Source organism: Arvicanthis niloticus, chromosome 17, assembly GCF_011762505.2.
Source record: "Arvicanthis niloticus isolate mArvNil1 chromosome 17, mArvNil1.pat.X, whole genome shotgun sequence".
Taxonomy (NCBI): domain Eukaryota; kingdom Metazoa; phylum Chordata; class Mammalia; order Rodentia; family Muridae; genus Arvicanthis; species Arvicanthis niloticus.
Genome location: NC_047674.1, coordinates 17,499,312 through 17,520,658, shown reverse-complemented (window position 1 = coordinate 17,520,658; position 21,347 = coordinate 17,499,312).

Below are 21,347 nucleotides of genomic sequence, written 5' to 3'. Positions count from 1 at the left end.
TTGACAAAGGACCTGCCTTAGTTAGGGTTTTACTGCTGTGAACAGACACTATGACCAATGCAACTCTTATGAGGACAACATTTAACTGGGGTTGGCTTACAGGTTCAGAGGGTCAATTCATTATCATCAAGACAGGAGCATGGCAGCATCCAGGCAGGCATGGTGCAGCTGCATCTTCATCTGGAGGCTGCTAGCAGAAGAGTGACTTCCCGGCAGCAAGGTCAAGGGTCTTAAAGCCCATGCCTACACACCTACTCCAACAAGGCCACACCTCCTAATAGTGCCACTCCCTGAGCCAAGTATATACAGACCATCATAGGACCCCTGTCTATAATACAGAAACAATAAGAAAACCAACCAGTCCAATAATAGGCAAATGCTTTGAACAGGCCCTTTTCCATAGAGTGTATTCTAAACGTTGCTAAACACATGGGGAAATGCTCACCACAAGATTGGTCCGTGGGCTAATGCAGATTAAAACCTAGCTACTAAAATGATCAAGATTTTAAACATCAACAGCAGCAAGGATTGGCAGGGATCTGTAGCCACTGGAGCATCTACACATCTTTGGAAGTGAAGTTGCTGGTACAACCACTTTGGAAAATTGTTAGGTAGGAGTCCCTAAAGCTACACACACCAATCTGTGATGCAGTGATCTGAAATAAGTGTCAGAGAAATGAGTCTGGAGCCATCAAAGGTGGGAAGTTTGTCTATAGCAGCCTTAGAGAAACAGTAGACCTGGAAGTGATCCATGTATCAACGGAGACTGAATGGACAACTGGCACACAATACAACAATCAAGGAATAAGCCGTTCGTTACTTCATACTGTGGTGTGGGTAACTTTCACAGAGTGCACTGAGGGATGGAAACCAACATATAACATACTTGACAAGGGACTATAATTCCTATGAAGGGACAGGCAAAGAAACAAATCTATAATAAGTCAATCAGAACACTGGGTACTTCCGATGCAGGAGCCGTTGCCTGGAAGAGAGGAAGAGGAAGAATTCTAGGTGCCTGAAGTACTGTTGCTGCTTTGACCGTAGCTGCTTAGGTGGTCAGTTCCAGAGATGAATTCCATGATCTGTATGGATCCAGGCTGGATAGCTGACTGCATGTATGTTGTGTCCTAATGGAAAAGGCGAAAAAGTGAACAATTTAACTTTAGCAGTGACTTCCTATGCTGGATTTAAAACTCTGGAATGAAATTTATTTTTTTTTTTATTTTGGAAGAATTTTAGATTTACAGAAAAATTACAAAGATGGAGCAGAGCATCCTCACGTACAGCCCACCGAGTTTCCCTCAAATGGAAGTCTTATATAACCGCAGTACGTTTGTTGGCTGAGACATTTGCACTGGTGTGAGACTAACTGGACTCTGGACTGCTTTCTGATTTCACCTGTTCTCCACCATGGACATTATTTTTACTAGCTCTGGTGTCCAAAGCAGGATGTATTCTGCACATTTAGTGACAGAGTTTTTACTATAACAAATTCATGTCCTTGGAGGCACATGCATACATAAGTCCAGCATGCTCTGCCCTTCCTTATCTTCTCCTAAAACAAAACAAAACAAAACAAAACAATATTTCCTAAACAAATAAATTAGTTAAGAATGAGAAAATCGCAAAGAATGTGTGTGTCCAGCCAGGAACGCAGGTGTGCAAATGTCAGAAGGTTGGCCTACAGCGCTCAAGAAAATGGTCCCCAAGTCAGTGACACCTGCACTCCAGTCCAGCTATGCCACCTTGTTGGGGGAATGCTGGCCAATCTTGAATGCTACTTCCTGGTGTGTGTGTGTGTGTGTGTGAGAGAGAGAGAGAGAGAGAGAGAGAGAGAGACAGACAGACAGACAGACAGACAGACAGACAGACAGAGGGGAAGGGGGAGTGAGGGGAAGGGGGAGAGGGAGATGGGGAGAGGGAGAGGTGCACACACATGAGTAACTAGTATTCATCCCCTGGTCCAAGCTTGAGGCTGGCAGCCCAAGACTGTTCAACATCTTTTTGGTAACCTGACAACCAGGTTGGAATGCAGCAGGAACCAACACAAATGTCTTAGCACAGACCAATGAGAACCAGAGTTCCATGTTTGGGGCCTCCACGGTCCTGGCTCTTGACCATCTCAGTTCTGAGCAGCTACACCTGAGAAGCCCTATCTTAGACACCATCCTCAACATTACTCTCTGATGTAGCTTAAGCCACTAAGAAAGGCTTTCTGATCTGGGGAGGGGTTATGTCAGCTGGAGCATGTGCAGGGGAGGGGAGGTGCTCGGGGAGGGGAGGTGTTTGGGGAGGGGAGGTAGGCTCCTGTGAGGTACCCGTACAGGCTGACTGTCCACTTCTAATCCTTCAAAGTGGACAGTGTTGCCTTACATGGAAAATGGGACTTGGCAGACTCAGTTCAACTGGATACGGGGACGTTAGCTTAGCTTAGCCAGGTGAGATGCACACATAACCACAAATGCACTTGTGAGAAGGAGGCATAGGAACATGCCACAGAGGAGAAAGCAGTATGGCCCTCAGAGTAAGATAGCACACCATCTATGAAGATGGGGGACATGGCCAGAGTTAAGGAAGTCAGGGAGTGTAGTACTGGGGTTACAAAGGCAAAGGGGACTCTGCCCAAGGCCCCAGGGGAGCCTGGCTCTGCAGAAACCTGGACACTAGCCCAGAGAACTTTTGTCCTTCTGCTCTGCAAAGGAAGAAATTTACTACTGTGTAAAGGTTTTCCAGGCATGTGAAAGCCGTGGTACCTGGGCTGACCTGAAGTCACGAGTCAGCAAAATTGGTTAAGACAGGGAATGATAAGATTGCCAGTTGTATTTTGGTGAGACATGTTTTAGCTGAGTCAGATTCTGCCTTCTCACCAGAAAGTTTTAATCACTCCAAAGCCACACACATGCAGCCACATGTGCATACACTATGTGTACATACACATATAGTGGATACAGTATATGTACATACATATGCACAAACAGTCACATGCACATATCACCATGCATTTACACAGATGCACACACAGGCACATGCATGCATGGGTGTGCACACAGAAACACACATGTTGCATATATAGGTACGTGTATGTGTTCTTGCACACAGGTACACATACATGAAGACATAGGTATACAAATATACAGGCATACAGATGTGCACAAACATGCACAATGAATTACACATAGACAGTCACACATGTAAATACATGTACACATGCAGATATGTGTGCATACTTGTGCAATCGTGAAGAGTTTCCTGGATTTTCCTCACACAGAGACCAGCTTCTCATGTTAGCTTATGTCATGAAAGGCCATGCTTTCTAAACAGATCTTCTGCCTGGACACTTGTACCAGGTCCCTTCCTGGCGGAGACTTTCCTCTACCCTGGAAACATTGAGGTGTAGGGTAAGAAAGAACCTGAAGTCAAGAAGTTGCCATGAAAAGCATGGGAGAAGAGCCAATTGCAACATCTCCTGGGTGGTCACCTTAACCCATCCTGGCCCTATAAGGAAAGATACAGGGTGGTCTTCTCAACCCAGCAATGCTATTAAGAACATTCTGTCTTCCCCATGTGAACAAACTAACTGCATCCACCTGGCACCTACAAACAGTGATTCTGAAAGCTAAAGCCATAGCAGCAAGACAAGAAATGTTAGCTCTTTAGAGAGGACATGACCTTGAGGTCTACTGTGTCTGTCTGACTTACTCTTTTGGCAGGTGGGTGAGACAGACGTATGGTGGTTTCAATGAGAATGGTCCCCATAGGCTCATACATTTGCATGCTCCATCTCCAGTTGGTAAACTTCTTGGAAGGATTAGGAGGTGTGGCCTTGTTGGAGGAAGTGTATCAGTGGAGGTGGGCACTGAGGTTTTAAAAAGCCCACAGCAGGCCCAGGCTCTCTCAGCATGCCTGCCTGCCTGCCTGCCTGTTTGCCTGCTTGCCTGCCTGCAGATCAACATACAAAGTGCTCAGCTCCAGCACCCTGAGTGCCACCATGCTTCCACCATGACGATAATGGACTGAGCCTCTGGAACTGTAAGCAAGCCGTCAAATATATATATATATATATATATATATATATATATATATATATATATATATATATATATATATCTCCTTGGTTACTGTGTCTCTCTACTGAGCTCTGTCCCTGCCCTTCCCTCATCTCCCTACCTCCGGAAGGGGAGCTAGGGGCTGCTGCATGTCAGCTCCCATCTGCAGAATCACCAGCCCAGATGCCTGGACCCAAGAGTATGAGGGGCTGAGGGGCAGGCTCCTTTCCCCTCACTGACAGCCTAAGAAGGCAGCCACACTCTCAGAGCCAAGCAGATCTGGGAGCATACTGCCTCCCCTTCACATCTCACCCGCAAGAGTGAGGAAGTAGGGGAAGGATCCAGTATTCAAATGTGCTGTTCAAGGGAGAGGTGAGGATGCTGACTGTACTTTTGGCAAGGTGCTGCTTCTCCAAAATGCCATATATATGTATATATATATATATATATATATATATATATATATATATATATATATATAAAAAATACTGCAATAGGTTCCAAATGTTTGGAGATTTAAAATAACCAGGAAAAAAAATATTCAACTGACCACATTTTCTTCGGGTCTTTAACCCAATAACTTTTCCCCTTTCTCCCAAACTAGAGCGCATTTCAAAACTGAACTAGAATCCTGCTTTGTTTTCTCTTCCTGCTTGATGTATAGAACATGTCCTCCCAGCAGCTCTTCTGCAGGAAGTAATAAGCCAACAGACGTAGCAAGGATCACGTGACTGCTGCCTTCTTTGCTGCTAGACACTGTGGCCACCCCTCCTTCTCATTATAAACAACACTGGGGGAATCATCTTTGGGGACACATCTTGTTCTTTATTGGGGGTTGTTTCTGTAAATCACCGACTCCTCCAAAAGGTGTTATTGAGTCAAGATAAACCTCCAAAAGCCCTTGAAACACGTTCACAAGGAGAAACACACTCCTGATTTAGAGCTACATTGTCATGTAACTGGCAGCTTACTAAACCTTCAAATACCCAAGTTTCTAGAAATATTGCCTCGGTCATTCATTCACTGTTGAAGTCATAAATCACAGTCCTTTTTTTTGCTTCCTGGTGGGGGATAATCTAGGTAAAATATCCAAAGTGGACAAACATAGAAATTTCTAGTCTCAGAGTCCTAAATGCTCTGGTATTAATAGCCCAGCCTGACTTTATCCATCTGGCTGGGGTGGGAACAGTTGCCTGGGAGGCTGGGTAACTTGATAAGTCACACAAGTCCTAGCCTAGCCTGAGTCAGGCCCCTTCAGCCTCACCCAACTCTACCCTAGATCAGAAGTGCAAAGATTTTAAGCACAGCCATTGCTTCATCCGGAAAGTTGTGGGCGGGGCAGTCAGGCCTATGCCCAAGCTCTGGGTCAGATACCCTGGTAGCTGTTGCCACCTCTCCCATGTTTCTCCCTTACAAGAAGCACTTCCCTTTCTTCTAGATCTTTTGGGGGATGTTCTGAATGTGGTTTTAACTGGATTCTCATATACTGGCATCTCAGGCCTTCTGTTCCTTGAATCCAGTCAGATCATATCGCAGACTTAACATGTCTTGCACCGTACTGAAGGAAGAGCCTACTGAGAACTGTCATGTACCAGTTTTCAGGCCCTTGGTGGCCCAGAATCTGATCCTCCTCTAACAACCTGCTGCTAGCAGCCACTGTCATTACCCCACTTTGTCAAGGAAAAGATTAAGACAGAGGAGAATGAAACCTCTTGCTTATGACCTCAAAGATGATGAGAGGCTAGGTCAGGTTCCTGAGTCTGCCTTTTTCTAACCTGGCCGCAGAGTAACAGGACAAAGGCCTGAGGAAGGTTAGCCCTTAGGTAAGTATTACGGTACATAACAAGAAGGCCCCAAGAACTCCCAGCATGCTCTAGGAGATGCAAAGTTTGTTCCCTGATGTGTCTCTGGAAGCAGGCTCTCAAACAATAGCTGCCAAGTGCAGGAGTGAGGAGGCACTGTCAGGAGCCATAATGGGACAAGCTAATAATGAGCAGATGATCATCCTGAAATGCTTGCCTCGGATTATTATATAATCTGCGACGAGTGTGCCCCATTAGCAAGGCTGTGGTGGATGTGATTTTAGGAAAGATTCCTGCTATTAATATGCTTTTCCCATTATTATTATTATTAAACATATGCAACTATCACTAAGCAATAGCACACCCCTTTGTAGCAGATTTCTGCAGATCCATGAAGATGTACTGTCTTGTAATGATACTAAATTAGGCAAATAGATGACTTCTTAAGTCTTAATGATGACCCTATAAGAATTCCTAAAATTATATCAATGATTATTAAGCTCTTTTATAACAGAACTGCTATTAAGTCCCTCAGGCATAGTCAAATTGCAATGAGAACTCTGCCAGTCTCCCGAGTGTTATCAGTTAATTGCCCCAAGAGAGATAATAACTGGACCTTCTCCCACTTAGAGCACATTCCAAGAGGTCATAAAACAATTAACCTAGGTTACTAGAGGGAATCCACAATTTATTATAGGTACCAGGACAGAAGAGAAAATATTGCTTGGGTTTATCTATACAAAACTTCACTAATTTCTTAAGTTATAGTTTCAAACTTTCTGCGAACTTGTGGAGCTAGACAGGTGATGAATGTCTAGTTAGATAATTACTGCTAATAGGTATTCATGTGAACATTCTGTGTTGTAAACTTCTATTTCAATTTATGACTTGAATTTTGGTGTGAACTTGTGATGAACCTTGTAACATGTGACCATGTACTCTGAAAGATGTATAAGTTCTGAGGACAAAGAAATGACAGTTAGTTAGAATGGTGAGTTAGACTAGTCAGTTAGTTAGTTAGGACCCCATCGCCCTTTCCTTTCCCCCTTCCTAGAATTTTTCTCCCTTGGGTTTTTTACTTTGTTAGAATCTTTTCTTCTTCCCCACTCAGGACCTTTCCATGTTTCCCCTCAGATAGATTTCATAGGATACTTTTTACACCTAATAAACTCTATAGTAACTTTTCTAAAGTGTCTTTTCTTCCTGCGACCCAGCCGCAAGTTAGAGCCCAGCAGTTCCTGCTGAGATAGAACAAAGGCCACATTGCCTAATCCTCTGCTGTTAGGCTACAGGTGTTAATCACCCTAGCCTGCAGTCCCATTATCCTCAGAAGAAGTTTTTAGGATAGCACAAGGCTATTTACTTAACTCCTTGCTGGTCTTAGGTCCAGGATGCTGACTGCAGGTCAGCTACAGTAGCATAGGGGCTGCCTCAAGAAGAACTGGACAGATGGAGGAGAAGAAAGAAGAACCAGCTGCAGCTTTCTCTCCCTATCTCCCCCAAGTGGGGGGCTGGGGAGGGGGGGTTGGCCCCCGGCAAGGCACACAGGATTCCGACTTGGTCCTGGAATGGAGAGGGAGCTTGGGAGTGGGAGAGCCGAAGAGCAGGGCCAAGAAAGGTGAGTGAGGCAAGGGGGAGCTTGGTGTGATGAACAGGAAGCTTGGTGTGATGAGCAGGAAGCTGGCCTTTTATCCCAGGACAGAGACAGACAGACAAGGAATCAGTCTGTCAAATTTGCATGTCAGAATGGCAGTCCTGGTGGACATGGGAGAGGAGATGACAGTGGGGGAGGATGACCCAGGAAAGGTCCTCTTGAACTAGCCCAGGGACAGTGATTTAGGACAGATGGAGGCAGGGCCTAAAGGAAGTGAATCCCAATTGTAAAGCTCCTCGGATGTGGGTGGCAGGAAGAGGTGGGAACCAGGGTGTCACCCTCCGGCTTGGAAGAAGCCAGCTTGGTGGCAACAATCTGGATAGGTGGTGTCCAGGGAAGAACAGGTTTTGGAGTGTAGATGGGAGATTTCACATGAGTGGGGTGTAAGTGGCTCTGGGATTATCCACAAAGGCAGGCAGGAGGGGAGGCGTGTGGGTGGGAGCTTAGAATGAAGTCTGGCTAGGAACACGGAGTTGTAGGCTCCAGGCGGAGAAGGTGTCCCTGGGAGTGTGGACTAGACAAAAGAAAAGACAGGAACAGGGGAAATGCTTAAGTACCCAGGAGTGTGGAGAAGACCCTGGTCACAGAGGGAAGCAGTGCTGAGGGAACCTGGAGGATTTATGGAGAGGAGAAGAAGCTTTGGGGTCCCTGGCTAGGCTGTGACAGAGTGGGTTTGAGGAGAGCTACGAGGTGGGCAGAGTTTTTAGTCAGACCATAGGAGAGGGTAAGACAGGTCCCCATAGGAAGTGATTACATTGCAACAGCCACCCAGTGAGGACAATTAGACCCAAAATGTCATCAGCTAAGCTAAGAGATTAGGGTGATGGTGAGGCAAGAAGCTATGCTTCTTAGTCTGGCCATTGTCCCCAGGGGGAAGCACAGGCTCTGCCTTGCAGGTTTTTATTGAGCTGCTCTGGCTGGAAACCTTTCATATTTACAGCCAAAGCTGAGTACCTGTGGCAGGGAGGGGTTAAGGACAGAAAACATCTTACACTTGCTCAGAAGATGAAGGGAATGGGTGGGTGGGGAGGAGAGGAGAAAAGCCAGGACCATGAGAGATCTGGGAGCCAGTCCCAGCTTGGTAGTGAGGGGACCTTGGAGGAACAGAGCATGTGGGAATGAAGACAGCTGTGGATGCAAAGGGGGTGCCTGGGAGACTGGCTCTTCTTTGTGCGCAGTGAGGTGAAGAATTTTAAAGTCTGATGGTTCTGGCAGTGAGCTGGCTAGAGGAACATGAAGACAGGAGAGGAATCTGGTGCTCAGCAGAGGTCTAGAGGTCCCTGGCTACCACATTGCTTGGACACATAACATGGGTTATTCTAGGGCTGGGCTGCCTGGTTGGATGCTTCTCTGGAGTGGCCTGTAGTCAGTTCAGGGAGTCTGGCTGGAATATTTGAGGACAGAGATGGGAGAAAGGGGCTGGGAGGATGTCTAGAATCTGGACCACAAGTTGGGTCACAGACATTAAGTGTGAGGGAGACTGGGTGTGTGGAAATACGGACTGGGAGAAGGCAGTGTGGAGCAGAGACTGAGGCTAAGAGCAGAGATTGAGGAGTGGAGCAGGACTTGGAGGCCATGATTCTGCTTGCCTGTGTTCCCAGTTATAGCTACCATGGGCAGAACTGGCTGAAGATTCAAGACTCAGGCATAGAGTAAACGGGACTCCTGCATGGTTCCTGGAAGGGAAGGAAATAACAAAGTGAGACAGTCATGGTTTCCTAAGTCATTGAAGTCACAGGATATAATAGTCTGAGCTATAGGGGCTTTGGGAGCTTGCAGATGGGAGAGGATTCTGGGAGAATGAAGCCTTTGAGCTAAAGAATCTTGGAGTCTGGTAGCAAAGTCCTGATTATCTAATTCCCAGTCCCGTCCTGAGATCATCAGATGTGAGCTGGGAGCTCTGGTCTGCTGCTAATTTGCAGGATGGTTATTTAATCTCTCTGGTTCTCACTTTCTCAGGCATGAATCTGGAGGTTATATCTGCCTTGAGGAGTATCTATGTGGCCTGGAGGAGGTCACTCAAACACAAATTTTAGTGCAGGGCTTGCACCTAGAGACAATCTATTGCTATAGTCCAGGTGTTGTTGTAGGGTGAATTGTGATGACTCCCAAAGTGACTGTCTGTGGAGATGGTGCTTTGAAGTAGCAACTAAAGTCAAATGAGGTCAGAAAGGTGGTAGGTCCCAAGGAAAGGATGGAAGGTAGCCATCTGCCAGTCAGGAAGACAGCCCTCACCAGAAGCAGCCATGCCAGCACCTTGATTGTGGATAGCCACCCTCTAGAATGACAAGAAAGAATACCTGTTGTTGAAGTCACCGTCCATGATATTTTGCTGTGGGGCTTGAGCTAAATAAGTGGCCACAACATGTCAGTGTGGTGGTTAAGGAGAGGAGAGGAGCCTGTAGCAGCAGGGCAAGCGCTCTAGAGGCGTGGCTTATTGTAGAGGCTCAGGGGGTGGGGCAAAGAAGATGGACAGCTTTCGACAGGGATCAAAAAAAGGCTTATGGTCCAGGGTGAGGCAGTAGCAGGTCCCACCAGAGTGGAGAGCCATTTCAGAAACATTTTTTTGGAGAAGTTTGGAGTGCTAGTCAACTAACCAGGGTGTAACCCCAGAAAGTCGGCTGAGGGTAGGGCGGGTGGCATAGGAGGAAGACAGGCTGGGGAGAAGATTCTGGAACCCATAGTGAGGGTTTTGGCAGATCAGCGAAGATAGCTGCTGGCTGAAGAAAGCAAAGAGGAAGAGGTAAAAAGTCTGAAGCTGGAAGCAGCTGACACGTAATCACCACCGAAAGCGGGTAGCTGTTGGCAGAAAAAGCGTTTAGGAAGCGCTGCCGCGGGCCCTGCCAAGGGAGACTGTCGTGATTCACGCTTGGGAAGTGCTGGAGACCAGAACACAAGTTGGAGGAGGTCCAGGCGTGGCACAGTGCAGTAAGTAGCCTGGCAACTGGGGTGAGCTGACCCTCTGGTCTGGGGCTTGACTCAGGGAATAAAGTTGAGGGGTGGGAGAAAAAATGCCTTAGGATCTGCCACCAGACTGAGCGTCTTCAGAGCATTTTTCTGGGATGGTTATTTCAAATCTGTTTTGGTCTCTTTTATTTAATACTATTTAATTACTATTCTGCCCTATCCCTAAGAGTCCTGACACCGGCTCAAGTCTCTATTGTGGATACTGTACTTTCTTACTCATTTCTTCCTACCCAGTTGATCCCACCCAGATCTTGTCCCTGCCTGGTTTTCTGTCAGTCTTGGGGAGCTGTTCACAGCCAGACTTCCCGTTTCCAAGCATGTCATGGAGTACAGTTGTAGACATCATGAGTTCTTTGTCCTCTTGGGAAATGGAGTCTGTTCCTGTTGCTGACTTTATTTGAAAAGGGACCAGCTGGTTCTTGATTGACACCTGAATGTTGTTCAGGCTTGAGGCTGCCAGAGGTCAAGGCGCCCCCTGGTGGTGGAAACTGCAAGGCTCAGGCCCTAACCTAAGGTTTTAGAAGTGTGAGGGTGAAGATGCAGTCCTCCTTCAAAGCAAGGTTGTTAACCAGAGGTGATTCTCAGATGCTGGCTACTCCCTGGAGCCCACCAGAACCCATGCTGACCAAGGCCTTGCCTTCCAGGAACTGATTATCTGAATCACACAGGATATCTGTCTTATCCCTGGCCAGCCATGCTTCATAACCTCTCACCCTTCAGCAGAGATATCTTCAGCAGAGATGTACTTTCCTGAGGTACAGTGTGAGATTCAGATGGGTTAAAGGTTACAAGGCTGGCCTTCAGATGCTGGCCCCGGTCCTGTGTATAATTCTGGGTCTGATCTGGACTGCTACAATAGAGTTTTCAGAGGTACAGAGGGGAGATAGGATGAACTGAGACCCCATCGTCCCATCCTCAAGGGAAGCCTGTTCCTGGAAGCCAGCCAAGTGCTCTAAGACCAGCTGCAATGAACTTGGCAAGCTTGAAGAAGCCTGTCTGTCTGAAGCGTGACGTAGGCCTCGCAAAGACCACCCTGAGGATGTGCTCCAAAGTCTGATGTCGCAAAGACCACCCTGAGGATGCAGTGCAGGGGCAGAAATGCATGTGGAACTGAGAAGGGAGATAGGCCAACATCAGTGCCCTGGCTGAGGCAACTTAGAGGGGATAGGAGGAGCTAGGAGGAGCAGAACGAAGACTGGATAAGTAAGGGTGTGGACACACAGGAAAGAACAAAGGGGCCAGATGGGAAGAGAGCCTTCCCAGCTCACAACCAGGGCTGCTGTCCTCTTCATGACTTGGAAGAAGTTAACGCAGTGCTATGGTGCAAGGAAAGTTCCGTGGACCTAGAAGGCGTGGCCTGCTGCGCATGTCAGCTGCGTAATGTACCCTGGTGCCCTGAGGGTCACGTGGACAGAATAATGCAAGATTGAATCAGGCACAGGAGAAAATGATATCATCAGGGTGCTGGCTCACTGTACTACAGTAAAACCTTTCTAAAAATAGGAGGGACAACACAAAATGTTGGTTGAAAGCACAGTGTGGTAAAAATGAAGCCAGTAACACAGCCTTTCATTATAACATACCCTCTATTATTATAAATTTTTTTTGTTCCGTACCTGTAATATCAGCACTTAGGAGGCTGGCTGAGGCAGAAGGATCTCATGTTTGAAGCCAGCCTGAGGTATATAGAAAGACTAAAGCCAAATAAATAAATATGTTGTTCCGTGACTGTATTGGCCTGCTTTCATACAACCAGCTGTGCAGTGGGTTTGTTGCCACCAGCCTTTGCCTCAGACAACTGAATGAAACACCAGCCTATACTATCAGAATGCCTATGACATCACCAGGAATAAGAATTTTAAAGCACTATTATCATCTTAGAAGACCCTTGGCGGGGTGACAGACAATACCACATACATATAGTCACACACCACATCAGGGTATTTCGGCAGTTGAAGAACTGTGGGGGGGGGGGGGGGTCAGCATCAGCTGCTTGTGGAGGAAACAGCATTTACCAACCAGAGCAAATGTTGAATGTGGGTGAAGCGTCCCTACTCTGGGATGGATGTGTGAATGACTTTCCGTTGCTAAGAGGTCTAGTCAATGCAAAGTCTACAGTTTTTTACAGACAGGACAGATGACTTGCTTAGAGGGTAATATGGCATGCTACAAGTTGAATCCTCTAAATTCTGGCCAGATGAGTGCCTCAGAGCCTTCCAGAATATTAATAAGTACACACTACCAGTGTCCTACGGGAGTGTAAAGAGTCCCAAATAACTTGGCAAGCCAGAAAAATGGAGAAGTACTGGCAAGCACCACACCTTTCAGGAGGAGATGCTGGCAAGACCCTGACACAGTTCTAGGCTTGCAGCCTCTATGGTCACATCAAGAACCTTGCTCAGGCTTGAGTGATGTCACCAAGGAATGTAATGAATGTCACCTAGAAGCATTGAGAGCATCGTCCACGACTTCAAAGGAGTTTCAAAGGACAAAAAGTTTTCAACACTCAGCAGGGCAGAGGGCGCCTGTAACAGCAGTGGACATGGTTGGCTCTAAAGAGCTCCTGCAGGTGTTTCTGAGCAGACAACCAGGCTGTCCCTGCCCAGAATGCTGACTTGGGGACAAAATATGGGAGCTGATAACAGCAACACTGACGATCCTGATCCTACAGAGTCCTAAGATAATGTGTTCATTTGTGCCTGATGTTCTATAAAAACAAACAAACAACCAACAACAACAAAAAAACAAAACTTAAGCAAAAACCACAACTTCCAAAATAAAGATATAAAGAGAGTGGTTTTGTGTTGTCATACAACATATCTGTTTTAAATTGTGTTATTACAAAATCAAAGAGGTTTTAAAATACATTTTAGATATGTTTTATAATGTTATAATAAAAAAGCAAAAGTGTGCATTATTGACTGGAAGACAGGAAGAGGGAAGACCTAATTTTAAAATGGAGTCTCTCTGGATGTGGTGCCTCAAGTCTGGAATCCCAGCATTCAGGAAGCTGAGGCTGGAGGATAGCCACAATTTTAAGGCCAACCTGGGCTACTCAGTGCAATCTTATTTCACAAACAAACCAGTTCCTAAAATGGTAACACCTGCTCTACATATTATTTAAACAATAGTTGGGAGCGGTCCTGTGCATCTGTAATCTCAGCCTTTGGGAGACTGGTGCAGGAGGATCATCGTGAGTTCAAGGCCAGCCTAGACACATCGTGAGTTCCAGGCCACACATAGAGACTGTGTCTCAATTAAACAAACAAAAGAGAAGAAGACATGATGGGGCTTCACCCACCTCACTACATTAGAACAGAAAATGTCACTTAGCTCCTGCTCAGAAACATCACAGCTCTCCAGATCTGAGCTGTGCCTGCCTTCCTTCCTAAAGCCTAGGGAAACCCAACTTAATAGAATGTGCAGCACACATGTACACTACTTACACACACACACACACACACACATACACACAAAACACATCTCAATCTTCCTCCATAAGAGTCCTTGAGACCACCACATTCTAGAACTTTCTTCTGGACCCTTCAAACTGTCAGGACCCTTTCAACAGCTTAGATTCTTGCTTTGAATGTCTGAGAAATACCACACATGCATTCATTCACCCCATGTACCTCTGCCTATTCTCCCTTTGAGAGACACAGAAGGCTGTCCTACCTCAGCTTCAGGTCCTATTAATAAGGGAATCCTGGAGGGTGGCTGAAGATAACGTAAGGCAGACAGGAAGCTTTTAAGTCGCTTGAGGGATCATGGGGACTTCTAGGTAGTAGCCCCTGAATAGTCAGCAGATGCTCCAGGAAAAGGGAGGTGGGAGATGGCAGCCACCCACTCAAATGCAGTCCTTGTGCTTCTCATGGGGCAGCCTCATGGTCTCCTGTTTGAAGAGAGTGGGAGCTGTTTAAGACCACAGGTGACTATGAGACAGTAAAGGAAGAAGCGAGGCCTGGAAGTACCGAGGTGACAAGCACCTGTCACCAGAGCCTAATGCTCTGAGCCAAATCCAGCAAGAGTGACTCAGAAGTCGGGGCCAATGTGCAAGGCATGGGGGTTCTAAGTGGTCTCCAGTGGCCAGCAAACACATACAATGAGGGAGGTTGTGTCTATGACCTAGTTGAAGAAACCATTGATGATGTCCAAGTGTGCAAAACCACCGGTGGCAAAGATGCCAGTTGTGCTGCTGCAGCCCAAGATGAGAAGTTCATTACTGGTGAAGCTTCAGATGACAGCCTATGGTGGTTCATGTCCATGGTCAGCTTGGTTGGATTTGGGATTGCCTAGGAAACACAGCCCTTAGCATGCGTGAGAGAGGGTTTCCAAAGAGGTCACCACAATGAGAATGGAAGACTTGCCCCAAATGTGTGACACCATCCCATAGACTGGGGGCCTGAACTGAATAAAAGGTAAAAGGGGGAGGAGCCAGGGGAGTATTTGCTTCTTGATACTTCCTGACTGCAAATGCAATGTGACCAGCCACCTCCTGCTCCTGCTGCCGCGCCTTCTGTAGCAGCTGCATACCTCTTTCCTGTGTCAAACACCTGGCAAAAGCAACTTAAAGACCAACAGAGGGTGGATTTATTTCAGCCCGTACACAAAAGGATACAATCCATCATGGTGGGGGACAGATCATAGCGTAGAGTGTAGGCCTGTGAACCTCTGGTCACTGTTTCCACAGGAAGCAGAGATGACTGCAAGTCTCCACTCATTTTCTCCTTTTTATTCTGTCTCAGATCATTGTCTTAGAGTTTCATTGCTATGAGGAGACACCATGACCAAAGCAATTCTTATAAAGACAAACATTTACTTGGGGCTGGCTTACAATTTCAGAGGTTCAGTCCATTATCATCATGATGCGAAACATGGCAGCATCCAGGCAGGCATGGTGCTGGAGGAGCTGAGAGTTCTACATCTTCATCTGAAGACAGCCAGAAGAAGGCAGCAGGAGGAGACTATCTTCCATACCAAGCAAAGCCTGAGCACAGGAGACCTCAAAGCCCGCCTACACAGTGACGCACTTTCTCCATTAAGGCCACACCTCTTAATGGTGCCACTCCCTATGTCCAAGCATCCAAACAAGTGAACCTATAGGGCAGACCTATCCAAACCACCACAATTGTAGAACATGGAATGGTACTGGCCACATTCAGAGTGAGTCTTCCCTCTGTAGTGATTTGAATGAGAAAAGTCCCCGTAGGCCCATATGTTTGAGTGCTTGATCTCCAGTAACTGGAACTGTTTAGGAATGATTAGGATGTACGTCTTTGTCAGAGGAAGTGTCACTGAAAGTGAACTATGAGATTTCAAAAGTCAGTCTCTCTCTCTCTCTCTCTCTCTCTCTCTCTCTCTCTCTCTCTCTCTCTCCTGCCTGTGGGTCAATACAAATTCTTAAACACTGCTCCAGCACCATGCCTGCCTGCTGCCATGCTCCTCACCATGATGGTCACGGGCAAACCCTCTGAAGCTGTAAGCAACCTCCCAATTAAATGTTTCCTTTTATAAGTTGCCTTAGTCATGGTGTTTCATTACAACAGGAGAAGAATAACCCAGATACCTCTTCAATTAGAGCTCTTTGGAGTTTCACCCTCACAGACACTCCCAGAGTTTGTTTCCTAAATGTGTCAAAAAAAAAAAAAAATCACCTCAAGTTGACAATGGACATTAACCATGACCTCTTTCCTGCCATGATGGGGTTAATGCCCTCAAACCTGAAGACAAAAACAAACAAGGTGGCAGCTCAGATGAGTAGCAAGCTACTCTATCTAGGTTTGTGTAAGGACACTTTATGTTGTCATGGTAGCCAGACAATGTCTTTCCTGGGATATATTGTTATTAAGCAATGCATTACTGTATCGACGTATAGTATACATGGATCTAATTAGTTTTTTCAAGTTCTGGTAATCGAACTTTGGGGCTCATACTTATCTATTAGACCAGCCGTTTCAACCTGTGGGTCAAATGACCGTTTCACAGGGGTTGCCTTTCAGATATCTTGAATATCAGATATATCAGATATTTACATTATGATTCCTTATAATCAGTAACAAAATTATAGTTATGAAGTAGGCAATGAAATAATTTTATGGTTGGGGATCACCAGAACATGAGGAACTGTGCTAAAGGGTAGCAGCATTGGAAGGTTGAGGAGCACTGTATCAGACCGATGATTGAAGGATAGATGGACAGACAGACAGATATTGGCTCTCCAATACCTCAGGAGACAAGCAAGTCCAAATCTTTTAGGCAAAGGAGGATGCTACAGTCAAAATGTGAAGGCATTCTGCTGGAAAAAGCCTTGCTCTTTGAAGGAGGTCAGTGATTCTCTCTTAAAGCCTTCAAGCCTTTGGATGAGGCCAGCTCACACTGGGGAGGATAATCTGCTTTACTCAAAGTCTACTGATTTAAATGCTAATCTCTCCTTCAAAAATGCCTTTACAGGGACATCTGGAGTCATATTTGACCAAATCTCTGGGTACTGCTGCTAGTCAAGTTGGCTGATGTAATTATGACCTCTTTGTATTTGGGAAGGTAGTGAGTGTCCATGCTTCCTGCCCAGTAGTGGCTCCAGGTAGTAGGTGACATGCACCTGTCTTTCCAGACTCGAGTAACAAGGGAGCCTGGAGGAACAGTAAAGCCGTGTGATGGGCATAGGAGAGGAAACGTGAAGAGTGATACATGTTTGTCTGGTTGTGTGTGGTGTGTGCCTTAATTCTTGCTCCCCACCAAGTCCCATCTCTACACCTATGACTTCCTGGTTCTTCTCCTGTTTCTTTATCCATCAATCATCTATCCATCCAATAGACATAATGATAGATACATGGATTCATATTTGGGCTGAGGGTGTATCTCAGTGATAGAGGGCTTACCTAGCATGTGTGAGGGAGGCCCAGAGGTCAATTCTCAGAATTGAAGAAAACAATGAGATCCATATATATGACACATTGGTGCAATAATGATTGCTTAACACCATTCCCCTCCCGGCCCCGAAGTCCATTCTGTCCCAGTGGAAGGACCCTGGGAAGGTAGGTTGATGGTGTCCCTAATAACCTCCCTTCTAGCTTTTTAAAATAAGAGACCCAGCCTGAGCCTGTATATTACCCTTCATGGGGCTTTAGACAGAATCTGTATTGCCTGGCCCAGCCCTGGGATCTAGCTTTTCCAACACAGCTCTCTCTGTTCCTCCAAGAGATCTGGAGATGGCCCTGTGCCTGAGTCAGAGGCCTGCCAGACCTCCCTGTTGCTGCCACTAACTTGACTTCCCAGAAAATTTCTAAGCCTCCCTCCAGTACCCAGATACTAGCCGTAGCTAGCAGGGGTACTCTAGCTAGTTAACCTTACTTCTCTCCTTCAAACCTCCACACCGTATGACAGGTTAACAAATTGCCCAAAAGAGCACAGAGACACATACCAATAAAGCCATGCTTGGCTTCTAGAAATAGCCTGGGGAGCAGGCCATTCCTCTCAGTGACCAGCCTGGGGAGCAAGCCATTCCTCTCAGTGACCGTAAGTACCAAGTACAGCAGAGGTGGTGTCAAGTGCTCTTTAACCTCTTTGCCCCTGCCAGACAGCCACATCTTTCCTCTGGAGGCTCCCATCCAGTGGTCAGGCAGCCTTCCTCTCCAATAACAGCTGGGCATTTGGATGTACAATGCCCACCAGGCTCCTCCAGTCAGCATCTCTTTTATCTCCTATACCTGCTATGTTCCTGCATTCCCCAAGTTGATGAGAAATTCTGCCAGGTGCAGTGAATATTTCAGGCTAAAGGGGACGCTCTCCTGTGTGGAGCCTTGAAAAGGATCATCAGATAGGAGTGGAGCAATAACAACCTAAAATGTCAAGAGAATATGACTGGGTGATGTGTTGTTCTCCATTCATCTTATAAAATTCAGAACAGTAAATTCAACATTAGGAGAAAAAATTCTAGCACCCAGGGTAGGAGTTCAAGACCAGCCTGGGACATGTAACAAGCATGTTGTATGTTGTATGTTTCTTGCATGGTGTAGACAAGTTGGGTATTATGGTCAAACAAAGCCAAGACACAATGTCAGTAGGAGTCGCTGAAATCCAGGCTCCAGGGAGACCTGCGAATCAGCCAGCAACGTGAAGGCGGACATAACTAGCAGAAAGGCATGGTGCTAGGGAATTCAGACGCTACATGGTCTCAGATTCTGCAGAGCTGTGGCACTGTGACTGAAGCAGCTGCTAGCCTTGGTGCTCAGTGCAAACAGAGTCAGCCAGAACAGTGTGTCAGACAATGATAAGACACCAAGGCTGGCTCCTGGCCCTTTGGGGGGAAATAAAACAGAGCACCATGAAGACTCTTTATGTGTGTACATTAGACTTTGAATGCTTGTTATTTTTTCTTCTCTAACTGTCATTCCTAGTATCCACTGGCTCCTTGCTTCGTCTTAGATGCCCTGTGAACTTTATGGCCTATTTAAATTGAATTATTGATGTAGAGAAAAGCCTACAAAAATATCATCTCTACCCAGACTCCACACAGCATCAGGACATCATTGATGCTATGTTGGAGTTTTCTCCAAGTTAGAGAAGACAAAGAAACAGACTGTGTTCATGCCCTTGGCACATGTGTAAGGAAAGAAGTAAAGAAGAGATGGGCCTTGGAAATCAGGGAAGCACGAATGTGCCGTGTGTGTTATGTAGTAGACGATCTTATGGAGTTCAAAGGTAGTCAGGCATGGTCTCACTCACCTTTAATCCCACAAGACAGAGACAAGGGGATCTCTGTGAGTTCAAGGCCAGTCTGATGTGCATAGTAAGTTCCAGACCATATGGGGCTACAAAGGGAGAGACTGTCTCAAAACAACAACAACAACACAAAGGTAAATAATGAAGGCCCAAGAAGTGGGATGTTTCATTAGTTGGACTCTTTTTCTCACTGTGACAGAATATCCGGTATAACTTAAAAAAGAGGGAGGGTTTTTCTTGGCCATAGTCTCAGAAGTGTCAATCCATCACTGTGGCAACTATAGGGGCGGAGCTAAACAGTCTATCATGATACTGGGGCCATGTGTTGGAGGAGCTTTTTATGTTGAACAGAAAGCAGAAGAAAGGGATACAGGGAGGGACTGGGGCAAGAGAGAACCCTCAAGGGCACAACCCCAGTGACTCACTTCCTCCAACTAGGCCTCACCTTTCACCTTCTCCCAAAAACACAACCGCATGAATTCATTAAGGGATCCATCTGTCATTAGGTTAGAGTTCTTGTGACCTAGCAGACACTCCCAGAGGTGTGCTTTCCCGATCTCCTAGGTGCTTCCTAATCTAATAAAATTGACATCCAAGAGTTACCACAACAGGAGTGGTACTGAGAGAGGTGGAGGAGACTGACCTATCAGTGGGATGGTCTGGATGCTGATGGATCGAGATGAGTTGGTCAAGGCACAGAGAGACTCGGATTGTGATGAGGTTGGATCTGGACCCTTGTGGTGGACACTGGGGGCTCAGGGATAAGGGCAATGATGCAGTTGGCAGAGGTATTCAAGGGAGAAAAGAGAAGGGTTTGAGGATGCATGTAGTCCATGTGTTGGACAGAGATTTCCTGAGGAGGGGTGCATGGAGGTCTCCATGATGGGTCCATTTTAGAGTTAGAGTTAGCATCCTCAGAGCCCAGATGGCAAAGTCAGAATGTGGACATTGGTCTCTCCTTGCCACTGTGATACCCTCCCTCTGGCCCAGGACCTGGCTGGAGTATTCTACCCACTCTCAGATTTCCCAGCAGCTAGGCCCTGCAGGCCCCTGGCTCCTGCTATGGATGGCATTAGCCAGCTCCCAGGTCCTTCACACACCAGAACTCCTTTCAGAATTACACCCTGCAGTCTAAAGAAAAGAAAACTGAGGCTGAGAGCGATAAGAAGCTCAACCAAGCTCCAGTGTGTTTGTACACGTGTGTGCAGGTAAGTACCTGGCTTAGTTCTATTGTCACATCTAACATGACAAGGTTCAGATAGAGTGAACAATCACCACTTCTGCCATAAGTCAGCACTTCCCTTGATAGGCCTGGCCGGAGGAACAAGGTCGCCTAGCTCTGGGGTCAAAGGGACAGTGGCTAACTTAGAGCCTGCAGAACTCAGCTAGTACTAAATGGTGGCCTTTAAGGGGTGAGCAAATGTGGCCATGTCCAGACACAGAAGGAGTAGCCTGACTGGCCATTTGGGCTTCTGCAATGCAGAACTCAGTAATGTATATCATCAAAGTGGCCAGCTTGTGCCATGGGGACATGTAAGCCCCTCCAAGAGCTTTTCCTCCAAGTGCACAGCAGAAGTCCAGAGGGGCCAAACCAGCCTGTTTTAGCTGAGGAACGGTGTTGCTCACAGTAGGCTGGGTCTTCTGACGTCAATTGACTTCAGTAGGACAACTCCCTACAGATGTGTCCACAGGCCAACCCAATGCAGACAGTCCCTCATGGAGACTCTCTTCCTGGGCAATTCTAGGTTGTGTTAAGTTGACAGTTAAAGCTCGCCATCACAAGTATGCTGAGGAAAACTGCGACCGCCCCCGTGGACATTAGCAGACGTTTCTGAGCTCCATTCCTTTGGCCTATTCACAAATGCTAGGCCAGGCTTGAGAAGTCAGCCATGAAACCTTAATGCTAAAAGAGCCTTTGCGCCCCTCATGTGGAACTTTGGCTGATAATGGACACTTCTGGAGGTTGAGTCCCATTCAGGGGAAATAAAGAACCAGAGTGAGAGGGTGGAGCAGGCAGGCAGTGCTGGGCTGGGTGGGAAAGTAGATGATGCCTCTCCCCCCCCCCCCCCCCCAACTTGGTTTCTATAATGAGGAAGTTCTCTGCAGCTCAGTTTCCTCTCCCTCACTGAGCGCCTGAAACAGGAAGTCAGTCAG